General features: G+C 40.1%; 1 protein-coding gene across 7 annotated transcripts in view; it reads right to left on the minus strand.

Moving 5' to 3' along the window:
• Positions 1 to 16,007, minus strand: part of LCORL (ligand dependent nuclear receptor corepressor like) — a 73,067-nt gene that overhangs the window by 56,216 nt on the left and 844 nt on the right. The window lies entirely within an intron of this gene.

The following is a 16,007-nucleotide window of genomic DNA, read 5'->3' on the forward strand; positions in this document are numbered from 1 at the left end:
CTCCACCCCTCCACACACCCTTTGCAAGGTCACTGCAGAACGTCTATCTAGTAAACTCACTATTTGACAAAATGCTGGCCACATTCTCAGGTGAGAAGCAGTTCCGCTTCCTTTTGGAAACATTCTCAGGAGATACTAAGGACAGATTTCACAAGGGCACAGTAGGATGGGTTTACAATACTGTGTCCAGCTCAATCCCAGTTTTTGCTTACTGCGCTCAAAAAAAGCACTTACAAAATAGAAAGTTTTAAAACATTTAAGTTCATTTTCTTTACTGTATGGATTCAGATCCCTGAGCAAACAGGAACCAACATACCAGAGATTCCAATGTGAAAGGGAGGAAATCCTCTATTTAGACTCCAATACAAATTCTGAACCAAAGCTAAAAAGATATTTGTCTAGTGAAAATCTTGACTCAAAAAATTAGTGTAGTTGAGGACAGTGCTGCTGTCAGAGAAATCAGGTGAACCATACACTGCACACACTCGTCAGTGAGATGTGAAACGTAAGTACAGAATAGCTTCAGTTCTAACAAGCTACTCTTCAGTTCAGCTAGAAATCCTTGCTTTTGAGTTCCTACAGACAACTTTCTAAAGGTGACAGTGTGGTCTCCAAGAAGAACACAGGCATCTGAAGAGCAAGGTAAGTCATTAAGCAGTTCATCAGAATGCAAAGAGGGAGCAAAACTGCAGTGCTAGAGGCAGCCATTGGCAATACCTCAGGAGCAAAACAAAGAGCGGAAGCGTTCCCCACCCCCCTCCCCAATTGTTCAACAGTTTTATTTAAAAGCATGGCAGCCAATAGAAAATAAATAAAATCAGATTTGCAGTTTAAGCAAAGACAGAAATTTAACACCGATTTTGAGATCAGGTCTAGTTTTCAAGTATTTATTAAAAACTGTTAAAAAAATGAGGTTCAATGAAAAATGAAGCACCTCAGTACTCCAAAGTACATAATTCTTCTATAACAATGTGTCACTGTAGATCTGTACAGAGGCCACGGCACCTTTTACTGCAGCTTCTAGATATCGTCAAAATTAAAGGGAGATTTCATCTCTGAAGCAGCAACAAGATACTTTCAGCATTATTTCTAATTTGAAAAGCGTAAGGGCAACACTTTGGAAATTTGGGAAAAGGAAAGAAAATTGCTTCTTAGGGAACTACAGTTTCATTTGTTTACATTAAAAATTCATATTTCTTGTAACAATGGTGTAATCCTAGCTGTCAATCAGAGACATTTAGGTCTGGAACTGGTGTGAACCTCACTGAACATCAAGATCAATCTGTACTTTACATATTTGCAAGCCAATGAAAAAAACATGGATCTGCTACTGCTTATAGTGACCAGCATTTAGGCAGCAGACATTTCTCTATCACATAACAGAAAAATCTTTCCATGATCCCAGGCTTCACTCCTTGACATTAACACAGGTGATCAAATACAGGACCCAGTAATGGCAGCGCAAGACGCACCAGCTACCTCAGAATGTGGGCACCACCAACTGGCCGAGCTGTCTATCGTAATTTCTTTTTCCACTCTCATCACATGTTGGACCTCGTTAAACTAGTCAGCCCTGCAGCAGGACATAGGACAGACATTTCAAAGAACACTTAAGTATGTTTTTGTAAGGGCGCCTAGTGATAGGATGAGGGAAAATGACTTCAAACTGGAAAAGAGTAGATTTAGACTAGATATTAGGAAGAAATTCTTTACGGTGAAGCTGGTGAGACACTGGAACAGCCAGTGAGGCTGTGGATGCCTCCACCCCGGAGGCATTCAAGGCCAGGCTGGATGGGGCTTTGAGCAACCTGGTCCAGTGGGAGGTGTCCCTGCTAGAGGCAGGAGGGTTGGAACTAGAGGGTTTAAAAGGATTCTTCCAACCCAAATCATTCTATGATTCTGTGATAATTTAGGGTGGTTACAAGTCTGTAGCTTGTATATTTAGAGAAGAAAGCTAAGACTAAATATATCACTGCAATAAATAAACAAATAAATAAATAAATACTGTCCAGCTTGGAAAAACACCTGCAACTTCCTTATGTGGTTGGTATCAGTTTAACTGTTCTAAGCTTGAGGAGAGTTTTACTCAAGACTAAAACAGAAACAGCCATTTACTTTAGAAGACTGTGTTTGAAGCATGTTCTTGCTTATTAATAATGATTTGAAGAAGGACAAGAGAACTGAAAAGGATGGCTATCCAGCCCCAAAGCTCAGGATTGTTAAATAAACACTTCATTCCTACACAAACACCTATTCAGATGCTTACTTAATCATCCTAGAGAAGAAGCCTGCAGCAAGCCAGTAACAATGAACAGGTCACAAACACTGCTTTGCTACTCTGCAGTGCCACGCACCTAACCAGCATTTAGGTGAAAGTCTAGCAATCAACGAATGAATGAACAGGTCTGGCAAACTTCCTGGATTATCAGAATCAAAAACACAAAGTCTTCTGCTAAAAAGGGAGAGCTTGTGGAAAGTTGTTGGAAAAAAGCACAGTTATCAGAAAACACAAGTTCACTGAGCCAAAAAAAAGTATTTAATTCAAAACATTCAAAGCCTGATGAACTCTCAAGAAACTGAAACTTAGGATTCTGCACTACGCTATGGCTCTCAGGAGCCATCCATGAAACTGACGCTGACAGTAAATGAAGCAGGCAGACTTCAGTAAGGGATTTCGAGTTTCTAATTCATGGGAGCTTTCATATTTCTTTATAATTGAAATGATGAGTAAAAGAGAAATCATTCTTTTCTCTGTGTAGATCAAACTCCTTTGTAATCAGAAATTTCATTTCTACTCTTAGGAAGAGTTTGCAGTTGTGTGAAACCCCTTAACTAGACCACACACAGTAGTTCCCCGAAATCGACTCATACAACTTAGTTATTATCTGCTGGCGTAGAATGAGATGAATCACGTATCTAGGTGACAAATCATCATGCAGTAAACACATAAGCCCTATAAATTCTAGCAAGTTTTTATATCCAGACATGTTGATGCCATCTTTAATAAATTTGTTCAGGGTTTGTATATTTTTAATAATCTTGGACATACAGTAATTTTTACCAATGAGTGTGACATGCCTTTAAGCTATCAGTTAATTTGGCATGTTCGTCATAAACTTACACTACAGCACTTCTATGGTGTCTATGCCATGTATTTGCACCTTCAACTTTATTCTTTCAAAGATCCAGTTAAACCCCCCCTCCCCCCAAAAAAACATTTCACACATAGCCATCATTTTTGCATCTAAACGAAATTAGGCTTGGTAAATTAGACACAGTTTGGAACTGGCAATATGTCAACTAGGTCAACAAGAACTGAGCACTTATCAATGTAAAAATTCAATTTAAATACTTAGTATTAAACTGTGTTTCCTTTTTTGCAAGATTTTCTAGAATTTGATGTTGAAACTGAAAGTGTCTCACATGCTTCAGTTAGACTACTGAACTCTGAATTAGTTTAACCTGTCCATTCAAACTTGGTCTTGAACACACCCAGTGCATACAAGAAATGATCACAGAAACCCATCACAGAACCATAAAATGGCCCAAGTTGGAAGGGATCTCAAGGATTCTGAAGCTCCAACCCCCTGCTGCAGGAAGGTCCTCAAACCTCCCTATCTAATACCAGACCAGGCTGCCCAGGGCCCCATCCAACCCAGCCTTGAACACCTCCAGGGACAGGGCATCCACAGCCTCTCCGGGCAGCCTGTTCCAGCACCTCACCGCTCTCTGTAAAGAATTTCCCCCTAATATCCAACCTAAATCTCCCTTTCTTCAACTTGACATAGATGCATAGACTCCCTATGAAGCTTTTTCACAGAACTTGAAACCATTTCCCCTTGTCCTGCCATTATCTACCCTTGTAAGAGTTGGCTCCCCTCCTGTTCACAGGCTTCCTTTACGTACTGAAAGGCTGCAATGAGGTCACCCTGCAGCCCTCTTTTCTTCAGGCTGAATAAGCCCAGCTCCCTCAGCTTGTCTTTGTAGGGGAGGTGCTCCAGCCCTCTGATTGTCTTTGTGGCTCTCCTCTGGACCCTAACAGATCCTTGTCTTTCTTGTATTGGAATGATAACATCATTCCAAGTAAATAGGTAGCATACCTTAACTCATACATCATGTACATCCAATCTGAAATCTACGTTTTATCACAGACTCCTTGGAGTTAGAAGGGAGTACAGTTACTTCTACCGAACCTGTAGTATTACAACTAAAAGAATATGTGCACACGTACAGACTTTCAATTATTTAACATTTGATGATAAAAGCTGAATTTTCTCAATTTGCACTGGAGACTGAAAAAGCAGAAATACAGAAACAAAGACCTTGAATACAAATTTTCACTTTACATTAGGCAGGCAGAAAAGATGTCAAACGTAAAAGAACAGGAAGTGAATTGGTCTCTTATTTTTGCTTTTAAGCAATTGACACATTTTAGGCTAAACAGCTACTTCAATTTTGGGTTTGTTTTTTAAGTTTTAAAATGCGATAAGTGCATATCTATAAAATTTCGTTAACTTTCTACCAATCATTAAATGGCACAAGTCACAGAACCAAGTGGCAAGATTCCAAGTTCTGGACTCATGTCCAGTGAGAAACACAAACCATGAAGAAGCAAGCGATACCACATACCTACTCTGGGAGTTTCTTGGAAATTAGTCAAATTTGTAACAATTCTGTAAATCATTTCTACATTTTATAAAAGTCTGATTATTAACAACTGACTGGGAAAGAGGGAGATCAAGGAAAAACAGACCTATTTCAAGTACACAATGGGAGGATTTCTAATACTTCAATCATGGGGAGTCCAGACAAGAGAATAGATATAAAAGCAGTGGACAACAAACTTATCTTAGAAACACTCCATTCCTTCAGTATTGCAGCACTCATTCCTCCTTAACAGAACAAAACATGCATTTCCACAAGTGAAAAATCAATCCGAGTTCATTAGCCTATTTTTAAAAACCTGAAATGTTACCCCTTCATTTTATATTATGTCAAAAAGAGAGGGGGGTTACGTAGCTATTTTCTTCCTTGAACAAAAGTTCATGAAAATCTGTACTCTGTTTAAGCAGCTGAGAAGTCAAGCATTCGAATCAGAAGCATTAAGCAAAACAGCAGCTAGTTTTTCTCCAGAAGGAATCATAAAGAATCATAAGAGACAGAACTCCACCGAGTTTCTCTGTTCCATTCAAAATCCACCCAGTTTCTCTTACCCAATATAGCTTTATCCTATTGCTTCCAGCAAGACTCGAGCAATGTGAAACAGTAACTTTAAGCATTTTGAACTGATTTTAAGTAGGCTAATTTTTCCAGTTAATGAAGCAATTTAGGAAGGTAATAGGAGCTACTTAAGAAGCCCAGCTTGATCTTCAAAAGGTCAAGAACACAGGATTAGGGTTTCTATAAAAAAAAAAAAAAAATACAATGAATGACAATTACAGTAAGTATTCCCAGCAATGAGGAAACCACCACAGGAATCATATAGGTTCTCAGTTCTAGTATTCTGGAAAATACCACATGAATTTACTTATCAGGTACCAAACTTCCTAAGCCTCATAGGTCAGGGTCACTCATAATCCACAAAGAGCAAAACAGCACTTATTACTGATCTACAAGGTCAAGAATGAAGGAGGCTAGAGGAGCATTACAGATTTACTATTGACAAAGCAATTTAGTATTTAGTTCATAATTATTCTGTATGCCACTTGATGAGGTCTGTTGGTGCTCTGAGGGCAAGTGGAGGAGCATAGTGTCACAAAGGAGAACTCCTCAAGTGTACCATCCAGATCATCACCAAGTGGCTATTCTTGCAGACAGTGGTAGAAGAGGCTGCTCAGGTGCTTCTGAGTTTGTGATGGCTTGTGATGCTGTGGTGGACTAACGAAGCAGATAAAGTGAGCAGATGCGCAGCCTGTTGTTCCTACCTAGGATATTGATAAAAAGTCTTGAATAAACAGTTAACAAAAACCCTCAAAGTAGTTTTTCTACTACCTTTAAGAAGCACAGTTAACATCAGTTTCCTCAAAACAAAAAGTAATCTGATCCCTTACCACAGAAGAGAGATTTTGAGAAGATGCCAGTGTCTTCTGACCCTGGAGACATTGAAGGCCAGGTGGGGAGAGGCTCCGAGCAACCTGAGCCAGCCTGATATCCATGTTCATTGTAGGGAAGTTGGCCCTTTAAATGTCCCTTCCAACCCTAAGGATTCTATAACCTTTTCCAAGAATGTTAAAGAACCAAAAATGACTTCACATCTCTTCAAGCATCAGCTCTCAAAATGTTACGATAGGCAGCAAGTTAAAGTCCTCACATAAAATTGGGCTTGGCCGATCCCTCCCTGAACCTTGGCAAGTATTTCTAAAGTCACCAATTAAGAGGGATATTCAGCAAGTGTCAATAGTGAAAAATCATCATACCAACCAAGTTTCCTTATGGACACAAGAATACATGGAGTGTCTCTCATAGCTTTTTTGCCCACAGCATCAGTGTAGAACATATCAGGTAGATAAACAAGAAATAATCTGTTGAATTTTCAGTTAGCTCCTTAAAGGTCTGTGTGACAAAGATCTCTTGCTGGAGATTATGCCAACAAATCAGATATGACTGATAGCATATCCATCTCTTAGGGCTAGGACAGATAAATGAATTGGCATTTTCAAGGCAAAACAGTGTCAAGTATGAAGGGCATTTGTGCAACACACAGAATCAATGTGGAACTAGAAAAACAAAAGAAAGACAAAGAGTAATGCAGGTGGGTTATTAGAAGGATTCATTGAGAGCAAATTTTTGAGTCATTAGCACTCGTCCACTAATACTCAGTTTTTACCATGTTGAATAAGTTAGAATATCTGAATAAAAATAAGTATTGAAGACAAAAAGGGAAAGACAGGAAGGGAAAGCATAAGGAAAAGCTCCAAATAAAAACATTCCTACAATACATACACATGGGGGATACATTTATTCTAAAAATGAGGACACTTACAGCCAGAATGAGTTTGGAATCAATTTCCAGGGGAGAACAGTTCAGCCCTTTCACATGATTACTGACAAGTATGCAGAAGTCCATCATAAGAAGATAGAGCACTTCTTGATGCAGCACAATTGCCTGACATTTCCTGAGTGAGGTGTGAAGAATTTAGCAGCAGTACCTGAATGAAAAAACTGAGCGGGCGAGACACTCAAGAGGAATATATCACAGAAGCCTCCTGATGGAAGGTACAAATTACCTTGGTAAGAACATTTTTAGTTAAAAGCAAATAAATTACCAGGATACTCCATACAAAAAAGTGTGTGTATACATGCGTGTGTGTAAAATCAAAAGCTAAGAGAACTTTTTGTTCAGACAACTGTCAGTATTACTTTTTTTAAAAAAATCATAAATTATACATGAAGGATTGGAAGATAACAATTTGGTAATTTGAAGAAGCCAGAGAGGAAATCACTGCTCACAAAAGTTGAAGGATTAAAATATCAGGAGGTCCAATAATAAGAATGAAGGCACACAAACCAGAGCTTGAGGAAGTCCACAGTCTCTGCATTGCTCAGCTGGTAGCACAGCAAACTTTTGAGACCGAATTTGGTACAGTTGGCACTTTATACAGAGCAGTTTAAGGCAGCTGTATGCCTCATGTAGATCTTATTTTGCTCTCCCCAGCAGATGACCTGCATCCAATCTACCAATCACAAAAGAGTAGCTTTCTACAATCTGCACTACACATGGCAGCAATATTATCAATCAAAGATACTCAGAGTATTTTAATGTGGAATTTAATGGTGTAGCTTTGTTTAGCATGACAAATAATACAAGAAGGATCTACAAAGCTTTTTCAACAGAAGTTCTGAAAAGCAGTAGCATATTCAACCGTGAATTAATTTCACCACCCTCTAATTAGGAATCTAGTTTATAAAGCAGTAGAATTACGATAGTGGTGATTATTACCCTTTATGTAAAAGACTTTAACTAGTCTTTAACTCAGATGGTTTGAAGAAGCTGAGACTTTTGGAACGAGGAAAATAAGCACCATCATCTGAAAACTGCGCATTTTCAAATTTAGCATGTAGCACTTCAGAATACACCACAGCAAAGCAGCAATTATTTCCCAAGAAACACTCCTAAGATACCAGCGATCTCCAGTCGCCACAAAAGCTAGGATGCCCCACACTACAAGAGTAGGACGCTACTGAGTTGCACAGAATGTGAGTTGAGAAACAAAGAGATTACAAGGACTGCGACCTCCCATTTACCAACAGGCCTTAAAAAATAAACTACAAATTTACACCTAGTGACCTTTACCCAGCTCTCACCCCTGCAGTACAACACAGTGATACAGAGATGCAAGTCTAAACGGATGTTAAGAATCAAACAATTTAAAAGTAACAACACAGACCTCAGAAGAATTCTGGGAGAAATAAAGCACTTAGCTAGGAAGGGCTTAATCCAGTTTCAAGGTATTACATAGGAATCGGGTTTGTGCCAGAAGTGGAGGCAAAAACATGACAACTTGCCACATGCATCTAAGCTTCATATGATTTCTGAGAACAGACAACACTGAATAAAAAGGAGATTCAACCTTTACCACTCAGTGCACTTCTGCAGATTCAGAAGCCCATGCTCTTTGTAATCCATCATATACTCCCTTACAGTATTAAATAGATGAACCACTACATCCATCTTTCTTATTCTCTCCTCCCTTCTTCCTGGCTTCTCTATGTCTTTAGCAGATGGAAGGATAAAGTGGTAGATTGGTAGCAACGAAAAGATATATCACATAACTTCACACTCTCAAAGAAGCTGTTCAGTCTCCTCCAGAATATATGGCAATGAAATTTAATGCCATCCTATTTTTCAAGAGTTTGATAGTGAAACATGAAAGTCAAATTCAGTTCTCTATCAGTGTTCCAACCTATCAAAGCTTCCTCTGAGTACACAGATAACGTGAAAGACAAGGCCCTAGCTAGGACAAAGAAGTTTAAGTTAGTGAAGTCTATAATGCTCTGGCTGATCCCCAAACTGCACATAAACACACTGAACTCTAAAGGTTAGAATAATAACCTTGTTTGAAGCCTTGATACTTGAATCATATTCAAGAAGAGATCCATTGTAACTACCTATACAAAACACCCCTATAACACAGCTGAGAAATAAAAAAGCAGGGGTGGATAAGGGGGAGAGGTACTAATTTTCCCTATTGTAGCTGTAGGCAGTACGAGTGCTGGCTACTTGCCAGTAACTGAAATACAGCTCCTCAACAACATGAGCTGATCTGATAAATCAATCAGCGTGACGAACTGATTCTGTGTTTTCCCCTTACACAGCTACTAGTGCTTATTACCATAGCAAACCAGTTCAACAGACTCAATAGAAAACTTATCAGAGCAACAAAAATCATCGTAGGTCCCCAGAACAACTTCTAACAGAAGAGCAGTTGGCTATTAGATCAGTTCAGTCACTCACAAAGTGAGGATAAGCAGAACAGCATTATTGTTAGGATTGTTGATTAGGATGCTGTTCAGACAATTTCGTTTCTGGCTCATTTTAAACTCTCTTCAAAAAAAAAAAAAAAAAAAAATTTTTCTAAAAAAAAAAATTTTAAAAAAAAAAAAAAAAAAAAGAAAGAAAGAAAGAAAGAAATCAGCAGCCTTGTTCTCTCCTGGGAAGCCACTTATATTTGACTCAGGAGAAACAGCAGGTACACAGTAAACCTGCTTAGGAAGCTGAGCCAAGCTAAACTAATTCTGACCTCTCCTTCCTTTTTCTTTCTCCTGACACGTTTCCCCCTCACTTGCCAGGTTAGCTGCAAGCTAGATTAATTTCACAATATAGCTTATTGAGTAGTTTAATGAATAAATCCTTATACCAGTCTACATAAATCATGAAGGAAAGTACAATAAGTCCAGGAAGAAATAACAGTGAAATTTTGTTATGCATCAACAGAATCAGGAACAGAACAAAAGTTTGTAGCTTCACTTATTACAGTTACTAAATGACAGCTCAGTAAAAACTGACAGCAGAACTGCAATTACAAACACCTCCTCTTGTTTACAGAAGTTACAGTTTAAGAAACTCTTACTATCTTCGCATGTATAATGCAGAAAGACTTGCAGAGTTTGAATTTCTCAGCTCTCCATCAGGCACACAAAAAATAACCAGCTACCGTATAAGAACATACAATACACAAGTTCAAGCTACGCCCAAAACCATAGACAAAGATCACAGCACTTCCTAGGAACACTTCAAATTTGAATTGCTATCACTTATATACAAGCAGCACAAAACAAGCACAGATTTTATCCACGCTAATCAAGACATGTATATTTACTTGTATGCTCTGCAACACACTTCCATCCTGAGTGCAAACAATTCAATCATTGCTTCCACTCCACATGCTCTGCTTAGCAGGCAGTTTTGCCTTTCATAAAAGCTCCATATATTCTTACAATTGCAGTTCCACAACAGATCAGTGAAATAACCTCAAATCTACTGCTAGATATACAGAGAATTTCTGTCCCCATCTGTTTTTTTAAACTAAGCCTCTGGATGTCACTGTTCTAACTTTTCTTATATTGCACCCCTGGGGAAAAAAAAAAAAGAAAGATATTTACAAACACGACAGCAGTAGGCAATGACTTAGAGAGAGGAGCTGATGAGCTGAATAGGCTTGTGAGAGAGAAGCTCATTTAACACCATATATTTGAAACAAAGATATTACAACACAAGCAAAGCAAGTCCCATATGTTTTCTCACATTTTAATCTAAAGATAGCTCATCTAAAGATGATACACTGCATCAACATCCAGTGACATACATACACTAATTGGGTCTAACCATATTTTCTTAATCTGACTAATCTAGTGGGAAATAAGGATGGTACATCCAGGACTATCCTCCATGCCGGTCAGCTGATAGTGCCATAGGCAGCTACACTGGCCCAGTGATTTATTTCTGCTGTTATCTACCCTGCTTCTATCACACCCCTCCTCATGCTAGCACCAGCATTCAGATTTCTTTTTTTCTTTTTGGCAAGCTAGTAGCTCCTCTCAAATTGACCACCAAGCACCAAGTTAAAGAAGATCTGTCAGGGATCCATGGAATGCAGATACAAACACATGAGCAGCAGGACCACGCAGTCAGGATTATGGTTTCTCCATTCTAGTAACAGTTCCATGGGAGTTGATGAGGCAAGACAGCACTTCACTATACTTTCAGATTGTGATTTCATAACAACTCTGCAATATCAATTTGAGCTAGTCCCTGCATGACACCATCCCCCTAACAGCATCTATAACTGCTTGTGAACCTGTGCTGAGATTCCAGTCTAAACTTAAATCCTGTTGCATTATGCAAAGTATCACCAGGAGGTCAAGAGAGATGATCCTTCCCCTCTATTAAGCACTGGTGAGATTGTACCTGGAGTACTGGGTCCAGCTCTGGAACCCTCGGTGCAAGATAGGCCCAGATGTGCTGAAGAGTTCAAAGGAGGGTTACCAAGATGATGGTGGGACCAGAGCAACTGGGCTGTGTACACTAGCAGAGCACTAGCAGATTGCCATAGGCAAGTCTCCTCCTTGGGGATCAGCAAAAGCTGCCTGAATGTGACCCTGGGCACTCTCTGGATACCCCTGCTTAAAAAGGTGGCTTTGACTAAGTGACTTCCAGAGATCCCTTCCAGATTTCAATATCCTGTTTCTCTAGTCTCCTAACATTTAAACAACACTCAGATTGAGACTCTTACGTGTTTTACACTGGAGTTGTACTAGGAATTTCACATCGTGGCTCAAAGCATGACAGAAGCCCAGGAAAATCTTACCAGTACTACTGCTCATACTGGATAATGACTTTATAGCAAACAAGCTTACTACGGCTATTTAGAGAACGCAGAATGCCATGGAAGCAAAAGTTCCAAAGCAGGTATCATTTTGAGACCACTCGTGTACAGTCTGTTAGTGGCCTGATAGGTGAAGAGCACCGGGCCAAAGCAACCACTAGCAGACAGACACAACATAACAGAAGTACAGTAGAATCATTAGACCTGATACTACATTGGCATAAAAAACTGCAGTGGCACTATAAAACAACAGCAGAAGCCAATAGCACACTGCACAGTACTTACAGCCACAGGGAAAGTGAGAACACTTGTCCACATAGTGGGAACAAAGATACGAACAGTTCATGCAGGAGTGCTGCGAGTGTGGAGATAATACAAAACACAGTTGCTTCAAATCTCTTGTTTAGGGGAATTTGTTTTCCTGGGAAGTGCACTTGAACTTGTTCAAAAAGAACAAGCTGGAACAGAAATTCAAACACTGTCAAAACAGATCACCACCTCTGAAACTTCAGAATCATTAGAACAGAACAAACAGAATTAGATACACTGATGTATCCTAATTCAGGAAAAAAAAATGTTTGAAGTGACAATGAAGGAAAGAGAGATGACTATCTCACAATCAGAAAAAAATCTGTTTTCATCAGCTTTCAGTTTTCCTAAGGAAGCAACAATAGCAAGGCTATTTGCTGTCAGATGTGAGCTGCATCAACGGATCAGTAGAACTTCTATCCTTCCCCCTAAATAAAGGTGCACTTATTTGTTATGAATTAGCTGCTTATATTATTAAAATATTTAATTTCTACAATGAAAGGTTATTCACAGTCTTTCACATTTTCACAATACAACATAAGGCCTCAGCAAGAAAATTTCAGCTTCCCTGCCTGGAGTTACCTGGCACTCTTCATTAAGAAGTCTCAAGTTACAGCACTGCACTCTGTGCATAAGATACTGTGATAACGTAACAAAAAGCACCAGTTTGTGCCATAGTGTCTTTATGCAGCCCAGCTATCAGCAGGTCTGCTCTGTGTGTCCACATTGAAGTTATGTGGACTCAACACACCTGCCAACTCTTCACCTGTAAGGTTCCAGTAAAATTGATCAGTGAGGTCAATGACTGTTTTGGAGAACTGCATAAATCCTACTTCTTAAGGCTGCCCACAGTCTGAAGCAAGATTTATAGCCCCACAGCAAAGCCTCTCAATCAAATGGAATGAATTTAACATTGCAAAGTTTTACTCACAGGGCACTGAAACAGAATTTTGAGCCATTCTGATCCACATTTCATAAATTATTTTTCAATATCAATCACTTTGGAACTTGGTTGTTTGGTTTCCATGAACATAAGAACTTGAAATAAGGCTATTCTTTTTGCTACTTATGTAAAAATAGACCATACCTAAGGACAAAACTTACCCGTAACCACGCCAGTAAAGAGTACTTGTTAGCATGTATTACACACAAGACCTAAGGAATCAAGATCCACAGATGACTTGTTACAGCATCTGGTTTTAAACTCTGAGTCATGTAAGAGCTAAGCACTTGGGAGTAAGGCACATCCATAAGGAGAAGCCTTGGCATCTCAGGAATGCTTTCTGCTCAGCACAACGTGCACAAAGCTTACCATCTCAACAACCATTTCATACTGCATACCTATTTAGGATTTATGTAAATACATTCCATTCAATTAAAACACAAAGAAGTTTTTTTGTTTGTTTGTTTTCGTACTTTCAAATACATTAGAAATCAAGTAACAGAATTCTTGGTAATTTCAGTAACATTTTATCAATGTTTCTCTTTTCAAGACTTCAAGTGCTTGAGCATTTAAACCTGGGACATAAAGTAATATTCCACAAGTCACTAATTAACATAATACCCTGGCAAGAAACAAGCTTTTAATTCTTAAACCCATGCAAACATTCACGTCGGCAATAAGGGTTTGACAAACAAAGAAAACACTATTCAATAACAGAGCCCTTGGAGCAGAGGTCTCTAACTGTCACTGACCCTCAAGCAAACAGTGCACTTCAGACAGCCGAGTTATTTCTATCTTGCTGTTGGGGATACAAACAATCTGTTGACTATTAGTCTCAAGCTGGGCAATCAGTATCTTGGAAGGATTATTGCTGACTCAGTTTAGCATTTCCATAAAGCAAGTGGATGAGGCTCCCTTCACATACGAAGGATTTCAAGGCGCTCAAGTAACACCATACTGCAGAAATGCAATCATCAAATTTATATCAATACGGTATATGTCTCAAGACATCAAAACAAAGTTGTTCATTCAAAGGGCAAGCAGCAGATGATATGTTCTACTTTCTTGTTTCAGTTCTTAACAATGTTTGACAAATCATAATCCACGAAGCTCCATCACCTTTCATCAATTTTTACAAAAAAGAATTGATGAGGGGTAGAATAACTTACAAGACTCCCTTCTCCTTGACATGAAGCTAGCTAAAGAGCTTGGAGACTATTTGACGGTACTACTCATCTTGCTTTGCTATACAGGTAAAACTCTCGAAAAGAGTGAAGAAAAGCCTCTACGTTATGCCAAATAAATTATATCAACAATTGTATCCACCACTTCCCTCTCCTTTAGAGCTTCCAGACAACACTAATTTTGTCAAGACTCTTCAAAGCTTTAAGAATATTTTGCTGAGTTAGACTAACTGAACATTTCTGTTTCTAAAGTTAATTAGAGCTAATCTAGAAGTTAACACTACAGAATTTGCAAGCATTGACATAACATTTCTAAGCATGTGTTCTAACTCCATTACCCTGACTACTCGCTTTCCCACCACTTTGTTTGGGCTCTCAGCCACAGGCTGTTCCATAGGCACAGCTCTTACTGGAGAGCTCCTCACTATTAAATCATAGCCCACGTCCCTCCTCCATAGCACCCACTAATCACATAATACAGGGCTCCTTTCTATCAACTGAATTTTGCAAAACAATTATACAAAGAAATTATACTCTAAAAAGTCACCACCTTTTGACTGGAATAAAAGAGCATGAAGTGATAACAAAAAGGAATCAATGAGAAGTGTAAGTAATTATATTCCGGTTTTACACTTAACAGATCCCAACAAAAGAGCCACCTAAAATGAATTGGAAGAAGCTCCTCAAACACAACACGCCTGCCCAGCAGAGGTCCCAATCTACAGCAACGCTTCATCTCACGGAGCACTCAATGCATTTCCGTGCAGCCCTTGCATGCGCCGATCAGGTGTGACTGCGTTCCCTGAACGCACCCAGCAGCAGGTTCCTATCGGCTCAAAGTCCTCCGCTTATCGAGCAGCCTTTTGGGATTCCAGTTTAGATTTAAATCTGAAATGTCATCAAGTGAGATGGAAGCAGAGGAGTGGCTACTTCATATTAACTTGCGAGAGATCAGTTCACCAGATTTCAGTTTACTAGAACATCACTCAGGAAGCTCTTCCTATGTATTCTAATTAAGCCACGACCTTTCCTTAGGTTTTGCTAACATATGTATATATGTGTATATATATATGGAAATAGGCTTCCTTTCCTAAGGAATACCACATTCCACCTGAAGGATTAAGAAAAGCGCAAGTACATACAGGTGCCTTAACGCCCACAGGTGCCATAACAGGTGCTTAGCACCGCTCCAAACCACACACGGAGCAGCCACCAGGTTACCACAGAGCAGCAGCAGCGGGAAGGAAGAGGACAAGGCTGATCCCCGGCAGCGTACCTGCCCGCGAGTATCGGCCGTGCCCCAAGCACACGGGGCCGCCACCGGGCGCTGCCCGGTGCCTCTCGGTTACACCGAGACGCGCTCCTGGGCTCAGCTGTCACCGCACGTCAGTGACGCGGACAACGCTATCTCGAGATCAGTGATTTCTGTTTCCTTAAGCAGGAGAGCTCCGTCGAATCGATACAACCGCGCAGCCCCAGGCATCCAAGTGCTTACGCACCAAAATAAATAAATAAATAAATAAATAATAAATACAACAAAAGCCCCACAGCTCAGCGCGACCCCAGCGGAGATGGCGGTACCGGATGCCGCGCGGTGAGAGCTGCCGGGCGCGGCACGCAGGTACCGGGAGCCGAGCGGCCGCCCCCGCCCCGCCGGGCCCCGAGCCCGGCCGCACCGCGCGGGAACGGCGCCGAGAGGCCGCCGGAGCCCCGCTCTCCCCCAGTCGCCCCCTCCCCCCCCCCCCC

Source organism: Centrocercus urophasianus, unplaced genomic scaffold (genome assembly GCF_019232065.1).
Source record: "Centrocercus urophasianus isolate 14NV4802_14NV808 unplaced genomic scaffold, USGS_Curo_1.0 seq_13, whole genome shotgun sequence".
Taxonomy (NCBI): Eukaryota; Metazoa; Chordata; class Aves; order Galliformes; family Phasianidae; genus Centrocercus; species Centrocercus urophasianus.